Here is a 14946-nt window from a genome sequence, read left to right as displayed (position 1 = left end):
TCACTGTAGAGAGGAATGTTTCTCTCGATCTTCAACTTAAAAGGTTAATGCTAGAGTAGCTGTACAGTGTATCGGTAAGACTATTTTGTAGAGAGTTGTGGAGTGAGGTGTGTTAGAAGGGGGGGGTGGTCTATAAGGTAAATACAGGTCCTATTTCAAAAATTTTTAGTGGAATTAATTCTGCGACAATAGGTATAAAGCTATGGTTGGCGCCGCAGATTTCTGAGCATTGTCCATAATAGACGCCTGGTCGTATAGCGGTGAATGTAGTTTGATTTAAGCATCCAGGAACTGCATCTGTTTTCAGACCTAGGGTAGGAATTGTTCATGAGTGTAGAACGTCCTGAGATGTGATTATCATACGGACGGGGGCTTCAATTGGAAGAACTACTAAATTGTCAACTTCTAGAAGTCAAAGGTCTCCTGGGTTTAAGAACAGCGGGGGGAGTATATAAGAGTTAAAGATCAGTCCCCCATAGTCTGTATATTCGTAGCTTCAGTGTAATTGGTGTCCAATTGATTTGATAGTAAAAGAAGGGTTGTTGATCTCATCTGTTAAGTATAGAATGCGTAAGGATGGAAGAGCAATTAGGATTAAAATGATTGTGGGTAAGATAGTTCAAATGGTTTCTATATCTTGATCGTCTGTGATATTGGTGTTGGTTAGTTTTGTCGTAAGGGTTGAAGATAGGACGTATAATACTAGGAAGCTAATTAAGGATACGATTATAAAAGTGTGGTCATGAAAAGTGATTAATTCTTCTATGATAGGAGATGTGGCGTCTTGTAGGCCTAGTTGAACTGGGTGAGCCATATAAGATATATAGGGTTTAAGCTATGACTTAGCTTTGACAAAGCTATGAAATAGTTTTTCTAATATCTTATTGAAAAAGTTGCACAGGTTGCAGGGTTGGCTTGAAATCAGTTTTAGGAGGTTCGATTCCTTCCTTTTTTGCATAGTTTAATGTAGGCTGGTTCTTCAAATGTGTGATGGGGGGAGGGCAACCATGTAGTCATTCTAAGTTGGTGGAAGGTTGTTCAATTAATAAGACTTTATGCTTTGAGGCAAAGGCTTCTCAGGTTATATAAATTATTAATACTACTGCTACTAGGGAGATGAAGGAGCCTATAGATGATATAATATTTCATGTGGTATAGGCATCGGAGTAGTCAGAATAGCGTCGGGGTATTCCGGATAAGCCAAGGAAATGTTGTGGGAAGAAAGTTAAATTTACACCTACAAATATAATGGTGAAATGAGCTTTAGTATAAGTTTGGTCTAGAGTGTAGCCTGAAAATAAGGGAAATCAATGAATAAAACCTCCTATGATAGTGAATACAGCTCCTATTGCCAGGACGTAGTGAAAGTGTGCTACAACATAGTATGTGTTGTGTAGTACAATATCTAGTGATGAGTTTGCTAGTACGATACCGGTCAAGCCCCCCATAGTAAAAAGAAAGATAAAGCCCAAGGCTCAAAGTATTGCAGGGGATCATTTGATATTGCCTCCGTGAAGCGTGGCAAGTCAGCTAAAGACCTTAACGCCAATGGGGATTGCAATAATTATAGTGGCGGAAGTAAAGTAGGCTTGTGTGTCTACGTCTATACCCACTGTAAACATATGATGGGCTCATACAATAAAGCCTAAAAACCCAATTGATATTATAGCTCAAACTATACCTATAGCCAAATAGTTCTTTTTTTCCAGAGTTATATGTTACAATATGGGAAATTATTCCAAACCCAGGCAGAATGAGGATATAGACTTCGGGATGGCTGAAGAATCAGAATAGGTGTTGATATAAGATAGGATCCCCTCCTCCAGCGGGATCAAAGAAGGTAGTGTTTAGATTTCGGTCTGTTAGTAGTATAGTAATTCTGGCAGCTAGTACTGGTAGGGAGAGGAGTAGAAGGATGACTGTGATTAATACTGATCAAATAAATAAAGTGGTTTGATATTGAGATATTGCAGGGGGTTTATATTAATGATAGTGGTAATGAAATTGATAGCTCCTAGAATGGAGGAGATGCCTGCTAGGTGAAGTGAGAAGATAGTTAGATCTACAGAAGCTCCTGGGTGGGAGAAATTTCCTGCTAAAGGAGGATAAACTGTTCAGCCTGTTCCAGCACCGGCTTCCACTGTGGCAGATGCCAGTAATAGTAGAAAGGAGGGGGGAAGAAGTCAGAAACTTATATTATTTAGGCGAGGGAATGCTGTGTCAGGGGCACCAATCATTAGAAGTACTAATCAATTTCTGAAGCCTCCAATTATGATGGGTATGACTATAAAGAAGATTATGACGAATGCATGGGCTGTAACAATAACATTATAGATATGGTCGTTGCCTAGTAGGTTGCCTGGTTGACCTAATTCAGCTCGAATAAGAAGGCTTAGAGCTGTGCCTATGATTCCAGCTCATGTGCCGAACAGTAGGTAAAGAGTTCCAATATCTTTATGGTTTGTTGAGAATAACGGTACATGAGCATAGGTGGGAAAAAGGAAGGGGAGGCGGGTCAAATGGCTGAGTAAGCATTAGGCTGTAAACCTAAAAACAGAGATTAAGTCCTCTTTTTACCAGCCCCGAGGTGATTTTCATGTTGAATTGCAAATTCAAAGGAGCAGCTAATTTCTGCTGGGGCTTCTCCCGCCTTTTTTCCCCTGCAGCGGGAGAAGTAGATTAAAGCCAGTTGGTTAGGGTATTTAGCTGTTAAGTAAAATTTGGTGGGTTTGAGTCCCATTAATCTAGTAAGGGCTTAGCTTAATTAAAGTAATTGATTTGCATTCAGTTGATGCAGAGCAGAATCTGCAGTCTTTATGTGTCTCAGAAATTAAGCATGGTTTGACTTACTAAGGGCTTTGAAGGCCCTTGGTCTTACTTAACCTAAATTTGTAGAAGATGGCTAAGGTTAGTGGGGAAATTGGTAAGAGGAGGGTGGTGAGGATAATGAGTGAGGGGATGAGAAGTGTGGGTTTTGTGCTTTTGAATTGTCACTTTATTTTTGTATTGTTGGTTGTAGCAAGTAGTGTTATGGAAGTGGTGTAGATTAGGCGTATGTAAAAGTATAGGTTGAGTAGGGTTATGATAATTATAATGGTGGAAATGGTGAAGTTATTGTTTTTTGTGAGTTCTTGGATGGTAATTCGTTTGGGCAGGAAGCCGGTTAGTAGGGGTAAGCCTCCTATACATAGGAGAGCAGATGATATTAATGGTATTAATCAGGTTAGTTTGTTTCAAGCGTGAGATAGTATGAGAGTTGTGGTGCTTGAGTTTAGGTTGAGAGCTAGGAATGCAGTGGTTGTTATAATAATGTATATAGCTAGGTAATAGATTGTGACATTTTGGGTTGTAAATTAGTGTTATTATTATTCAGCCCATGTGAGTAATTGAAGAGTGTGCTATAATTTTGCGTAGTTGTGTTTGGTTAAGGCCCCCTCAACTGCCGACTATAATAGATAGAGTTGAGAGGGTTAGGAGAATGCTTGCATTAGTTGAAGGGTATATTTGATATATAATTGAGATGGGGGCTAGTTTTTGTTATGTGAGGAGGAGTGGGCCGGAAATTAAGGATGTCCCTTGAGTGACTTCTGGGACTCAGAAGTGGAAAGGAACTATCCCTAGTTTTATGACTAGGGCTGTTGTTATAATTAAAGATGAAAGTTGGTTGATGTTGCTTGTTATGGTCCAGCATCCAGAGAGCAAGTTGTTGGAGATGACTGCTATTATGAGAATTATAGATGTGGTGGCTTGTATTAGGAAATATTTAGTAGCGGCTTCTGTAGAACGGGGGCTTGTCTTTTTGATTAGGATTGGGGTGAAGGCTAGTATATTTATTTCTAAGCCTGCTCAGGCGAGGAATCAGTGTGAGCTTAGTGACGTAATGAGAGTACCTGTGATTATGGTGGAGTAAATAATAAGTTGGGCTAGTGGATTAATTAGTACGGGAAGGGTATAACCAACATTTTCGGGGTGTGGGCCCGATAGCTTATTTGGCTGACCTTACTTTAGGATGGAGTGTGGTGGGTAGCACGGAGAAATTTGGGTTCTCAGGGGTAGGTTCGATACCTATAATCCTAGAAATAAGAGGGTTAGGGCCTCTGTCATTTACTCTATCAAAGTAACTCTTTTGTCAGACATATTTCTAGGTCTGAGGGGGGATGTTGGAGATTGCAATAGGTGTTGAGATATGTCATATGAGAAGGGCTAGTGTGAGTGGGAGGAAGTTTTTTCATAGTAAGTGTATGAGCTGATCATAACGGAATCGGGGGTATGCTGTTCGGATTCATAAAAATAAAGAGGTTAGGAAAAGTGTTTTGGTGGCAAAGCATGTCGTAAATAGTTCTGGGGAGTGAATAGAGTACAATGTGCCTAGGAAGATTGTGGTTGTTAGAGCATTTATTATAATAATATTTATGTATTCAGCCATAAAGAACAGAGCGAATGGACCTGCGGCATATTCAATGTTAAAGCCCGAGACTAGTTCTGATTCGCCTTCTGTGAGGCCAAAGGGAGCTCGGTTTGTTTCAGCTAATGTGGAAGTGAATCGTATTGTAGTCAGGAGTCATGATGGTAGGAGGAGTCAGAGATACTCTTGTGTTGTGATAAGTATATGAAGATTAAAGGAGCTGCTTATCAATAAGATTGACAAGAGAATAATAGCGAGACTAACTTCGTATGAAATTGTTTGGGCGACAGCTCGTAGTGCTCCGATTAGTGCATAGTTTGAGTTTGATGCTCATCCTGATCATAAGATAGAGTAGACGGTTAGGCTAGATGTAGCTAGGATAAATAAAAGTCCCAGGTTAAAGTTAATTAGTGGGTGGGGTATAGGGAGAGGAGTTCATAGGAGAAGAGCAATGGAAAAGGCCAAGGCTGGTGCGGTAATGTAGAGAATGGTAGTAGATGTTGAAGGTTTTAAGGGCTCCTTGGCGAATAATTTTATTGCGTCAGCAAAGGGTTGTAGTAATCCATAAGGGCCAGCAATATTTGGCCCTTTGCGTAATTGTATATAGCCTAATAATTTTTGTTCAATAAGCGTGAGAAATGCCATAGCAGCTAGTACAGATATAACAAGGAGTAGAAGGTTTGTTGTTGATACGGTGTTAAGAAGAGGAGTTGAACCTTTGATTGTAAAGTTTTAAATTTTATGCAATTGCCGGGCTCTGCTATCTTAACAAACCCTGTTTTTGGGTTGAATGGGTGTTATTTTGTTAGATTGAGATTAGGTCATCTATGGAATGAGGGCACTTTATGAAGTGGGCCTTATTTTTCTTGTCCTTTCATACAGGGAGAAATATAGAATAGATAGAAACCGACCTGGATTGCTCCAGTCTGAACTCAGATCACGTAGGACTTTAATCGTTGAACAAACGAACCCTTGATAGCTGCTGCACCATTAGGATGTCCTGATCCAACATCGAGGTCGTAAACCCTATTGTCGATATGGACTCTGGAATGGGATTGTGCTGTTATCCCTAGGGTAACTTGTTCCGTTGGTCAAGTTATTGGATCAATTATAGGTGTTAGTCCGTTTTGGCTTGTGTAGCCTTAGCATAGGTTGTTTAGAGGTTTAGTTATGCTCTGAGGTCTCCCCAACCAAAATTTTTAATGCAGGTGTAGTGGTATAAGGGTCGGTAGATTTATGTAGTTTTAATTGCATTAATAAATTAAAGCTCCATAGGGTCTTCTCGTCTTATTGTTTCCTGCCCACCTCTTCACGGGCAGGTCAATTTCACTGGTTGAAAGTAAGAGACAGTTGAACCCTCGTGGTGCCATTCATGGGAGTCCCCATTTAAGGAACAAGTGATTATGCTACCTTTGCACGGTCAGGGTACCGTGGCCATTAAACGTGTCACTGGGCAGGCAGTGCCTCTAATACTGGTAATGCTAGAGGTGATGTTTTTGGTAAACAGGTGGGGTTGAGTTTGCTGAGTTCCTTTTACTTTATTTTAACCTTTCCTTAAGGCATGCCTGTGTTGGGTTAACAGTATGAGAAGTACTGGCTTGTTTGTATTTGTTAGTACTGGGCTGTTAAGTATCGGTGAAGTTTTTTGGTCTGATTTAGGCTTTTGTGGTGGAGAAAATATTCATATTACTTATATTTCTGATGGCTTCAATCTCATTACTTGTTACCAATCTGTTCTGGTCTTGCACGATTTTACTGTTCAACCTAAGCAGGTTGTATGCATCTAGAAATTTGTCAATTTCTGCTAGGCTTTCCAATTTGTTGGTGTATGATAGCCAGTTATGACCCTTTGAATTTCTGAAGTATCAGTTGTAATGTCTTCTTTTTTTATCTGTTGATTTTGTTTGAATCTTGTCTTTTTTCTTAGCCTGGTTAAAAGTTTGTCAATTTTGTTTAGCTTTCCAGAAAACCAACTTTTTGTTTAATCTTTTGTACTTTTTTATTTAAATTTTATTTCTGCTGTGATCTTATTTTCTTCTTTTGGGTTTAGTTTGTCCTTACTAGTTCTTTAAGATATATTGTTTATTGGAAGTTTTTCTTTTGTTTGGATAGTAGGCACTTCTAGCTATAAATCTCTGCCTTTGTACTGCTTTCTGTGTAACGTAAGTTTTGCTGTATTGTGTTTTCATTACCATTTGTTTCATAAAATTTTTCAATTTCTGTCTTAGTATCTTCAATGACCCACTAGTCATTCATTCAGGAGCGTATTGTTTAACTTCCATGTGATTGTATGGTTTTCAAAATTACTTTTCTTACTGATACCTAGTTTTATTCCTTTGTAGTCAAAGAAGGTGGCCATGGAGACAGCAGCGTGGTTGGAGTGGTAGGAGCCGGCCATCAGCGAGAGCTGCTCCGGGCCTGGCTGCTGAGTGCTAGAGCCTGCGGCCCAATGGCTTCCTTCACTGTGGTTGGTGGTGGCGGTGACAGAGACTGCAGCATGACCAGAGTGGTAGGGCAGGGGCTATCGGGGCTGCACTTTTCGCAGTGTGGGGTGGGTAGGGGGCACTATCCAGGGTGTCATTGCCTGCATTGGGGTTACTAGTTGGTAGCACTGTACAGGGCTGCACTGCCTACAGTGCAGGGGGTGGGTTATAGGCACTTTCTGGGGCCACAATGCCCACGGAGGAGGACAGGTCAACGCACTATCGGGTATACGCTAGTGGCGGCGTTGGGGGATGGAGGTGGGGTGCGCTATTGAGGGCAGGACTGGCCATGAAGCGGGGGCGAGTTTGGTGCTATCAGGGGCTGCACTGCTGGCGGCAGTCAGCAGAGTTGGCAGCAACAGTGTGGCATCCAAGGAAGGAGCGGTTCTGCTCTCTCTGGACGCCACACTCCAGAGGGCCACCTACTCTTGCTCATACTGGAGCACGGCAGGCGCACAGTGTTTCCGTGGGAATCCTGAGCGTGGCAGAGCCCCCACACCCACCGTGGCTTCTGGGCCCGTGCACTCTGGGTCTGTGCCTTAGAGGCTGCCAGGAACCCCGGGTATGGAGTAGCAGACACCATGGGGGAAAGGGCCCTGTGCGTGGAGACATCCAGAACAGGAATTGGCACCTGGGTGTGGAGGGCTGGGCTGGGTCTGAATTTTTCTGCTGCTCCTGTTCCCCAAGGATTGCAGCCCCAGTGGACCCAGTGGTTCCTGTGGAGTGGGGAGCTGGGCACTGTGGTGTCTCCAGCACCCACTCCAGGCCCCAGTTCCTGGCCAGCTTGGGCCAAAAGGAGAGGCTGAACTTTGGAGGGTGGGTGCAACTGCCTTTGCTGAAACTGGCCCCTGCCACCCAGTCCCTGGCATGACAAGTTGAGGCTCTTAATGATACCACCCCTCACATGTTCCTCTAGGCTTTTCTGGCTTTGCCCGCCCAGCTGCTCTGTGCCAGGAGGAGGAGGAGACACCTGGAGCCTGTGACACCACAGCTTGCCTCGCTGAGGGTGGGTGGCAGCGACGGAGACTGCAGCGTGCTGGAACGGTAGGAGAGTGACCACGCTAGGAGGTCAGGCGGCTACAGCCAGGGTTGGGGGTCAGGCTTACAGCAATGGCCGGGCTGCGGCAGTGTTCGGGTGGTAGAAGCCTTGTAGGGAGGGCTGTTGCATAGGCAATGGGCCTGGCTTTGCCCTGCCACTGCCGTGGACCTGGCCCTGTACTGCCCTGCCTTGCCCTGGCCCTGCCCTACTGTTACCTGGACTGTATTGGCCCTGCCTCTTGTCCTGCCCCTGGTCCTGTCATGGCACTGGCCCTGCTAATGGTCATGGTCCTGCTCCTGTTCTGGCCTTGACCTGGCCTTGGACATGTCCTGGCCCAGATTTGTTCGGGCCCTGCCTTGGTCCATCCCTGCCCTGGCCCCACCGTGGCCCTGCTTGTTGTGCCCTCTCCTGGCACTGACTTTGCCCTGTCATGGCACAGTGGTGCCATTGACCTGCCTTACACTGCCCTGGTTGTGCCCTGGCCCTGCCTGGCACTGGCCTCTCCCTGGACCTGTTCTGACCCTGCCTTGGCCTTTGCCCTGCCCTCACTATGGCCTGGACCTGCTCTGACCCTGCCTTGTCCTTTGCCCTGTCCTCACTATGGCCTGGCCCTGGCCTTGTTCTGGCTTAGCCCGGGCCCTGGCCCTAGCCCTGGTCCTACCATATCCCTGGCCTTGCCCTTATCCAGACCCTGCCCCTGCCTCTGCCCTGGCCCTGGCCTGGAACCTGGTCCTGTCAAGGACTTGGCCCGACTCTGCCATGGCCCTGGCCCTGCTCTGCCTTGGTCCTGACCCTGACCCAGACCCTTTCCTGGCTGTGCCCTGGCCATGGCCTTTCCCTAGCCCTGAGTTGGCAGTGGTCTGCCCCTGGTCTTGCCACCACCCTACCCTGCCATGCACTGGATGTGTCATCAGCCTGCCCTGGCCCTACCTTGTCCCTCACCCTAGTCTTCGCTAGGCCCTGCTCTGGACCTGGCCCTAGCCCAGACCTGGCCCTGACCCTGGCCCTGGACTTTGTCCTTCATAGCCCTGGCCCTGAAGTGGACTTGGAGGTGTCCTGGCCCTGGAGTGACCTGGCTCTGCCTTGGCCTGTCCTTGCCCTGCCCCTACCATCACCTTGCCCTGTTCTGCCCTGTCCTAGTACTGACCCGGCTGTGGCATTGCCCTGCCCTACCCTGCCTTGGCTGTGCCCTGGCTCGATTCCGGCCCTGGCCCCGCCCTGTGTATGCCATGACACTACCTCAGCCTTGGCACTAGCCTGGTCCTTTCCTGGCATCAGCCCTGCTCTTTCTATGGACCGCCTTTTGTCGTGTCCTGCACTGGCCATTCCATGCCCTGCCCTGCCCTGACTCAGCCCTGGCCTTGGCATTGCCCTTGGTCCTTCCATATTTCTTGCCCTGTCCCTATCCTGGCCTTGGCCCTGACCCTAACCTTACTCTGGCCCTGCCCTTGCCCTTACGCAGCCCCTGGCCCCATCATGGACCTGCCCTGGACCTGTCCTGGCCCTGGCCCTGCCCTGCTTCAGACCTTGCCCTGGTTCTCCCCTGGCCCTGACCGTGAAATGCCTGGCCCTACCCTGGCCTTGCACTGCCCTGGCCCTTGCCTTGACTCTGGTTCTGTCACTGGAAAAGCCCCAGCCCTGTTGCTCATCTTACCATGGCCCAGACCCTGCCTTGGCCCTGCCCTGACACTGTCCTGGACCCTGGCTGTGGCAAGAACTTGCACTGTTGTTGCCCTTGTTTTGCTCCTGTCCCGAACCTGGTCCTGCCCAGGCCATGGCCATGGCCCTGTCCCTGCCCTGGCTGTTCCCTGGCCCTGCTCAGGTCTTGGCACTGTCCTGGCCCTGCCCTGCCTTGGCCCTATGCTTTCCTGGCCCTGCCTTGCCTGCCCTGGTCCTGCCTTGGCCGTACTCTAGCTTTGACCCTGCGCTGGCCCTACCTTGGCCTTCACCCTAGCCTTGCCTGGGCACTGTGCTGGACCTGGCCATAGCACAGACCTGGTTGTGGCCCTGGCCCTGCCATGGCCCTGTCTCCGACCCTAGCCCTGCCAGGTACCTGTCTTGGCCCTGCTCTGGGCCTGGCTTTGTCCTTGGTTCTTAGATGACCCTGGCCCTGCCCCTGCCCTTGCCCTGGCACTGGCCTTGGACATGTCCGTGGTCCTAACCCCGGCCCTGCCCTGGAGCTGTCACTGTCTTGGCCCTGCCTTGGCCCTGGCCCTGGCCCTGCCACAGCCATAGATCTGCCCTGGTTGGTCATGCCCTGCCTTTACCCAGTGCTACCCTGGGCCTGCTCCACCCTGCCCTGGCTCTGCCCTGCCTTTGGCCCTGCCCTGACCCCGCCTTTGCCCTCACACTGGCCCTAGTGCAAACCTGGTCCTTGCTCTGGCCTTGGCCCGGCATTGACCACTGCTCCTGACCCTGGTCGTGCCATGGCCCTGGCCCTGCCAATGATCCTGACAGTCCTGGCCCTGGCCCTGTCTTGGCCCTGTCCTGGCCCTGAAGTGGATTTGAAGTTATCCTGTCCCTGGTTTAATCTTGCTCTGCCTTCGCCCGTCCCTCTCCTGGCCCTACCATGGCCCTGCCCCTTCCCTGGCTCTGCCCTGGTCTTGTGCTTACCCTGAGCAAGAACTTGACCGTGCTCCAGCCTTGTCCCAGACCTGGCCATGGCCCTGCCCCTGCCCTGGGCCGGCGCTGGCACTGGCATGGACCGTGGACCTAGCTCTTGGCTACTTAAGGCCATACCCTGGCCCAGCCCTCCTCCTGACCCTGTCCTGGCCCTAATTTGCCCTGGCCCTACCCTGGCATGCTATTCTGGCCCCACCCCGACCCTGTCTCTGTCCTGGCTCTAGCTAAGTTGGCCATGGCCGTGTTCCTGACATTGCCCTTTCCTGGTCCTGACCCTGGCCCTGCCCTGGCCCTGCCCCGGCCCTGGTCTGAACCCCGGCCGTGCAATGGACCTGCCTTGGCCGTGCCTATACCCTGCCTCTGGCCCTACCTCTGCCCTGGCCATACCCTTGCCCTGGCCTGGACTCTGATCCTGGTCCTTGTCCTGCCCCAACTGTGGCCCTGGCCCTGCCCTGCCTGTACCCTGTTCTATCCTGGGCTGGCCCTGCCGTTGCCTGGTCTTGCTATTGCCCTGCCCTAGCCTGCCTTGCCTGTGCCCTAGATCTGCCCCGGCCTTTGCTCTTGTCTTGGTTCTAGCACTGAATCCGCCCTGGACCTTCCCTGACCTTGCCTCAGCCCTGGCACTGCCCTGGCCTTGCCTTGGCATTTGCCCTACTCTCTCTAATGCCTGGCTCTGGTCCTGCCTTGCTCTGCTCTTGTTCTGTCGTGGCACAGCCCTGGCTCTGGCCCTTGTCCTGCCCATATGCAGGCCTGACCTTGCCACTGCTCTGGCTTTGACCTGGAACTTGGCCATACATTGACCCTGCCTTGACCCTTTCCTGGCCCTGGCCTGGAACCTGGCCCTGCCAAGGACTCGCCCTGGCTCTGTCATGGCCCTGGCGTTTTCCTGGATTTGGATGTGTCCTGTCCCTTATTTGCCCTGGCCCTTCCCTGGCTCTGCCCTTCCACTTCTCTAGGGTAGGGACAGGGTCAGGATCAGGCTAGGGCAGGGTCAGGACCCGGGTAGGACCTTGGTAAGGCCTGAAGATGGGAAGGGCCATGGTAGCGGCAGGGCCAGGGAAGGGTCAGGGCCAGGGATATGGTAAGACTAGGGGCAGAGCCAGCGCTAGGGCTGAGCCAGGGTAGAGCAGGAGAGATTACATTAGGCTATTATTTACAAATTTTGTTGTAGATTTTTAAGGTAACTATAGTAGTAGTAATAACATCTGTACTATGTTGTTTGTACTAGCAATAGTATTTGTAGTAAATAATTACTAAATTTTAACTTATACTTTGTTTGTTTCCGGTAGTGTTCTATGAGTATAATTTTATAAATACGTATATATGTGAGGCATCGATTCTCACAATTACTCTATGTGCTGGGTACTTATGACATCCCCCTTTTCCTAACATAGGAAACAGACCTAAAGAGGTTAAGTACTTGGCCAGATTACTCCCAGCACTTTGGGAGGCCAAGGCAGGTGGGTGGCTCGAGCTCGGGAGATTGGGACCAGCCTGGACAACACTGTGAAACCCCATCTCTACTAAAAATGTACAAAAATAGCTTATTAAAGTTTCTTGTATCATTCTGGTTACAAAACACTGGTCAAATACACAGGGCATGGTTTGGGCAGGGCGGGGTACAAGGTCGGGCCAGGAAGGGGCCAGGGCCAAGGCAGGTCCAGAGCTAGACTTGGAGGTGTCCTGGCCCTGATTTGCCCTGCCCCAACATTGGCCCAGCCCTGCTCTGGCACTTCCTGCCATGCCCTGTCCCTGGCCTGAGCATTGGCCCTGGCCCTGTCCTGCTTCTGGCCTTGTCCTGGAGTTGACCAGGCGTTGCCATGGCCCAGTCCTGCCATCGCCTTGCCCTCTGTCCTGGTGCTGCCATGGCCCTGCCTTGGCCCTAGCTCTGCCTCAACCCTCGACCTGCCCTGACCCTGCTCAGCCCTGGAACTACCCTGACTCTGCCTTGGTGCTGGTCCTCTCCTCTCTATGGCCTGGCTCTGGCCCTGCCTTGTACATGCTCCGCCCTGCATGTCCCAACCTGGGCCCAGCCCTGGTCCTACCATGTTCCTGGCCCTGGCCGTACCCTTGTTCTGGCCCTGACCGTGCCCTGGCCCTCTTCTGGCCCTTCCTTGGTCCTGCTCTGCCCTTCCATGTCCTGGCCGTGCCCTAACCCTGCCCTGGCCCTGCATTGGTCCTGCTCATCCCTGATACTGCCTTGACCCCGGCCCTGCCTTCTCCCCGGCCTTGTCCTTGCCCTGCCCTGACCCAACCCTGGGCCTGCCATGTCCATGACATGGCCCTGGACCTGCCTTGCCATTCTCTGTCCTGGTCCTGTATTGTCCCCACCATGCTCTGGTCTAGCCCTTGCCCTGGCCCTGTTGCTAGTCCTGCTACTACTATGGCCCTGCCCTGTCTTTGGCCTTGCCCTGTGTTACCGTAGCCCTGCCCTGCGTTGGCCCTGGCCCTACCCTGGCCTTCTCTTATCCTGGCCTGTCCCTACGCTGGCCTTGTCTACCCTGGCCTTTTCTACCCTGGCCTTGCTGTTCCCTGGCCTTGTCCTGCCCTGGCCTTTTCTACCCTGGCCTTGCCGTTCCCTGGCCTTGTCCTGCCCTGGCCTTGCCCTTGCTCTGGAACCTCCCTGGTTCTGCCTTCTCCCTGGCCCTGCCCTTGCTCTTGTCCTGTTCCTGGCCCAACTTTGTCCTGGGTCTGGCCCCTGGCCCTGACAATGCCAAGGCCCCACACTGACCATGCCTTGACCCTGGCCCCTCCTTTGGCCCTGCCCTGGCCCTGTGCTATCTTAGTCCTGCCCTGACCCTGAACTCGCCCTGGCCCTACCCTCACCCTACCCTGGCCCTGCGCTACCCTGGCCTTGCCCTGCCATGACCTTGCCTTTGGCATGCCCTGGCTCTGGTTCTGCCCTGGCCCTGCCCTTGCCCTGGACCCTCCCTGGCCATGTTTTTTCCCTGGTCCTTCTCTGGCCTTGCCCTGGCCCTGGCCCCATTTTGGTCCTGCCGTGTCTCTGGCCTGCCCTGTCCATGTCCCAGACCTGGCTCTGGTCCTGGACTTACCTGTCCCTGCCCTGCCATACCCTGACCCATTCCTTGCTCTACACTGAACCTGGCCTGCCTTGGCCCTGTGCTACCCTAGCCCTTCCCTGACCCTCTGCTGGCCCTGGTCCTGCCATGGGCCTGGTTCTGCCATGTCCCTGCCCCGGCCCTGGTTCTGCCCTAGTCTTGTGCTGACCCTGACCCAGACCTTGGCCCTGCCCAAGCCTTGTCCTAGACCTGGCCATGGCTGTTCCCCTGCCCTGGACCGGCGCTGGCACTGGCATGGACCCTGGCCCTTGCCCTGGCCCTTTGCTAGTTAAGGCCATACCCTGGCCCAGCCCTGTTTCTGATGCTGTCTTGGCCCTAATTTGCCCTGGCCCTACCCTGACCCTGCTATTCTGGCCCTAGCCCTGGCCCTGTCCCTGTCCTAGCCCTAGCCCCATTGCTTGTCCTGCCATGGCCCTTGTCTTGACATTGCCCTTTCCTGGTCCTGGCCCTGGCCCTGCCCCAGCCCTGCTCTGGGCCTGGTCTGAACCCTGGCCCTGCAGTGGACCTGCATGTAATCCCGAATAGCTGAGATTACTGGCATATGCCACCGTGTCCGGCTAATTTTGTATTTATAGTAGAGATGGGGTTTCTCCATGTTGGTCAGGCTGGTCTTGAACTCCCACCCTCAGGTGATCCGCCTGCCTTGGCATCCCAAAGTGCTGGGATTACAAGTGTGAGCCACCATGCTTGGCTAAAAAATATGTTTTAAAAAATGTATTACAAAAAACAAACTAGCTAGATGTGGTTGCAGGCACCTGTGATCCCAGCTACTCAGGAGGCTGAGGCAGGGAGAATTGCTTGAACCTAGGAGGTGGAGGTTGCAGTGAGCTGAGATCATGCCACTGCACTCTAGACTGGGCAACACAGCGAGACTCCATCTCAAAAAAGAAAAAAGGAAATAATAAAGTAGTATTCTTACCCTTTTCTACTGACGTTCTCACTGAGCTTATTAGTATTATTGGCTGATGTTTATCCTTCCACTCACATCTACTTACCCATACATTCAAATGCAAAATACACACATGTAGGATGGTTGTGGTTGTATTTTAAAATGAAATTATTTTATGCACATTACTTTGCATTTTGCTTTAAGAAAATATTTTAGCTGTTCCTCAAAGCAGTTGATAGAGATCTAACACATTCTGAGTGCTCAGAAGACAGCTTGTGAAGGCAGCACCACAGCAACAGTTGCTCAGAGGGAACTGATTCAGGAACCTCAATTTAGCAATAGAGCCTAGGGTTTTTCAGCTCAGTGTCTTTAGCCTGTCTCTGCTCGTCATGTAAGTTACGTACTATTCAATCCAGGAGGCGCTATTT

The 14946-nt window shown here is 50.5% G+C and overlaps 1 pseudogene; it reads left to right on the top strand.

The window, feature by feature from the left end:
- The first annotated feature begins 7998 nt into the window (after window positions 1–7998).
- LOC139358788 (uncharacterized) lies at window positions 7999–13430 on the top strand (annotated as a pseudogene).
- The last annotated feature ends 1516 nt before the right edge of the window (window positions 13431–14946 follow it).

This window comes from Macaca nemestrina, chromosome 15 (genome assembly GCF_043159975.1).
Source record: "Macaca nemestrina isolate mMacNem1 chromosome 15, mMacNem.hap1, whole genome shotgun sequence".
Lineage (NCBI taxonomy): Eukaryota > Metazoa > Chordata > Mammalia > Primates > Cercopithecidae > Macaca > Macaca nemestrina.
The sequence above is the reverse complement of the archived record's forward strand: the minus strand, read 5'-3'. Positions and strand labels throughout refer to the sequence as shown.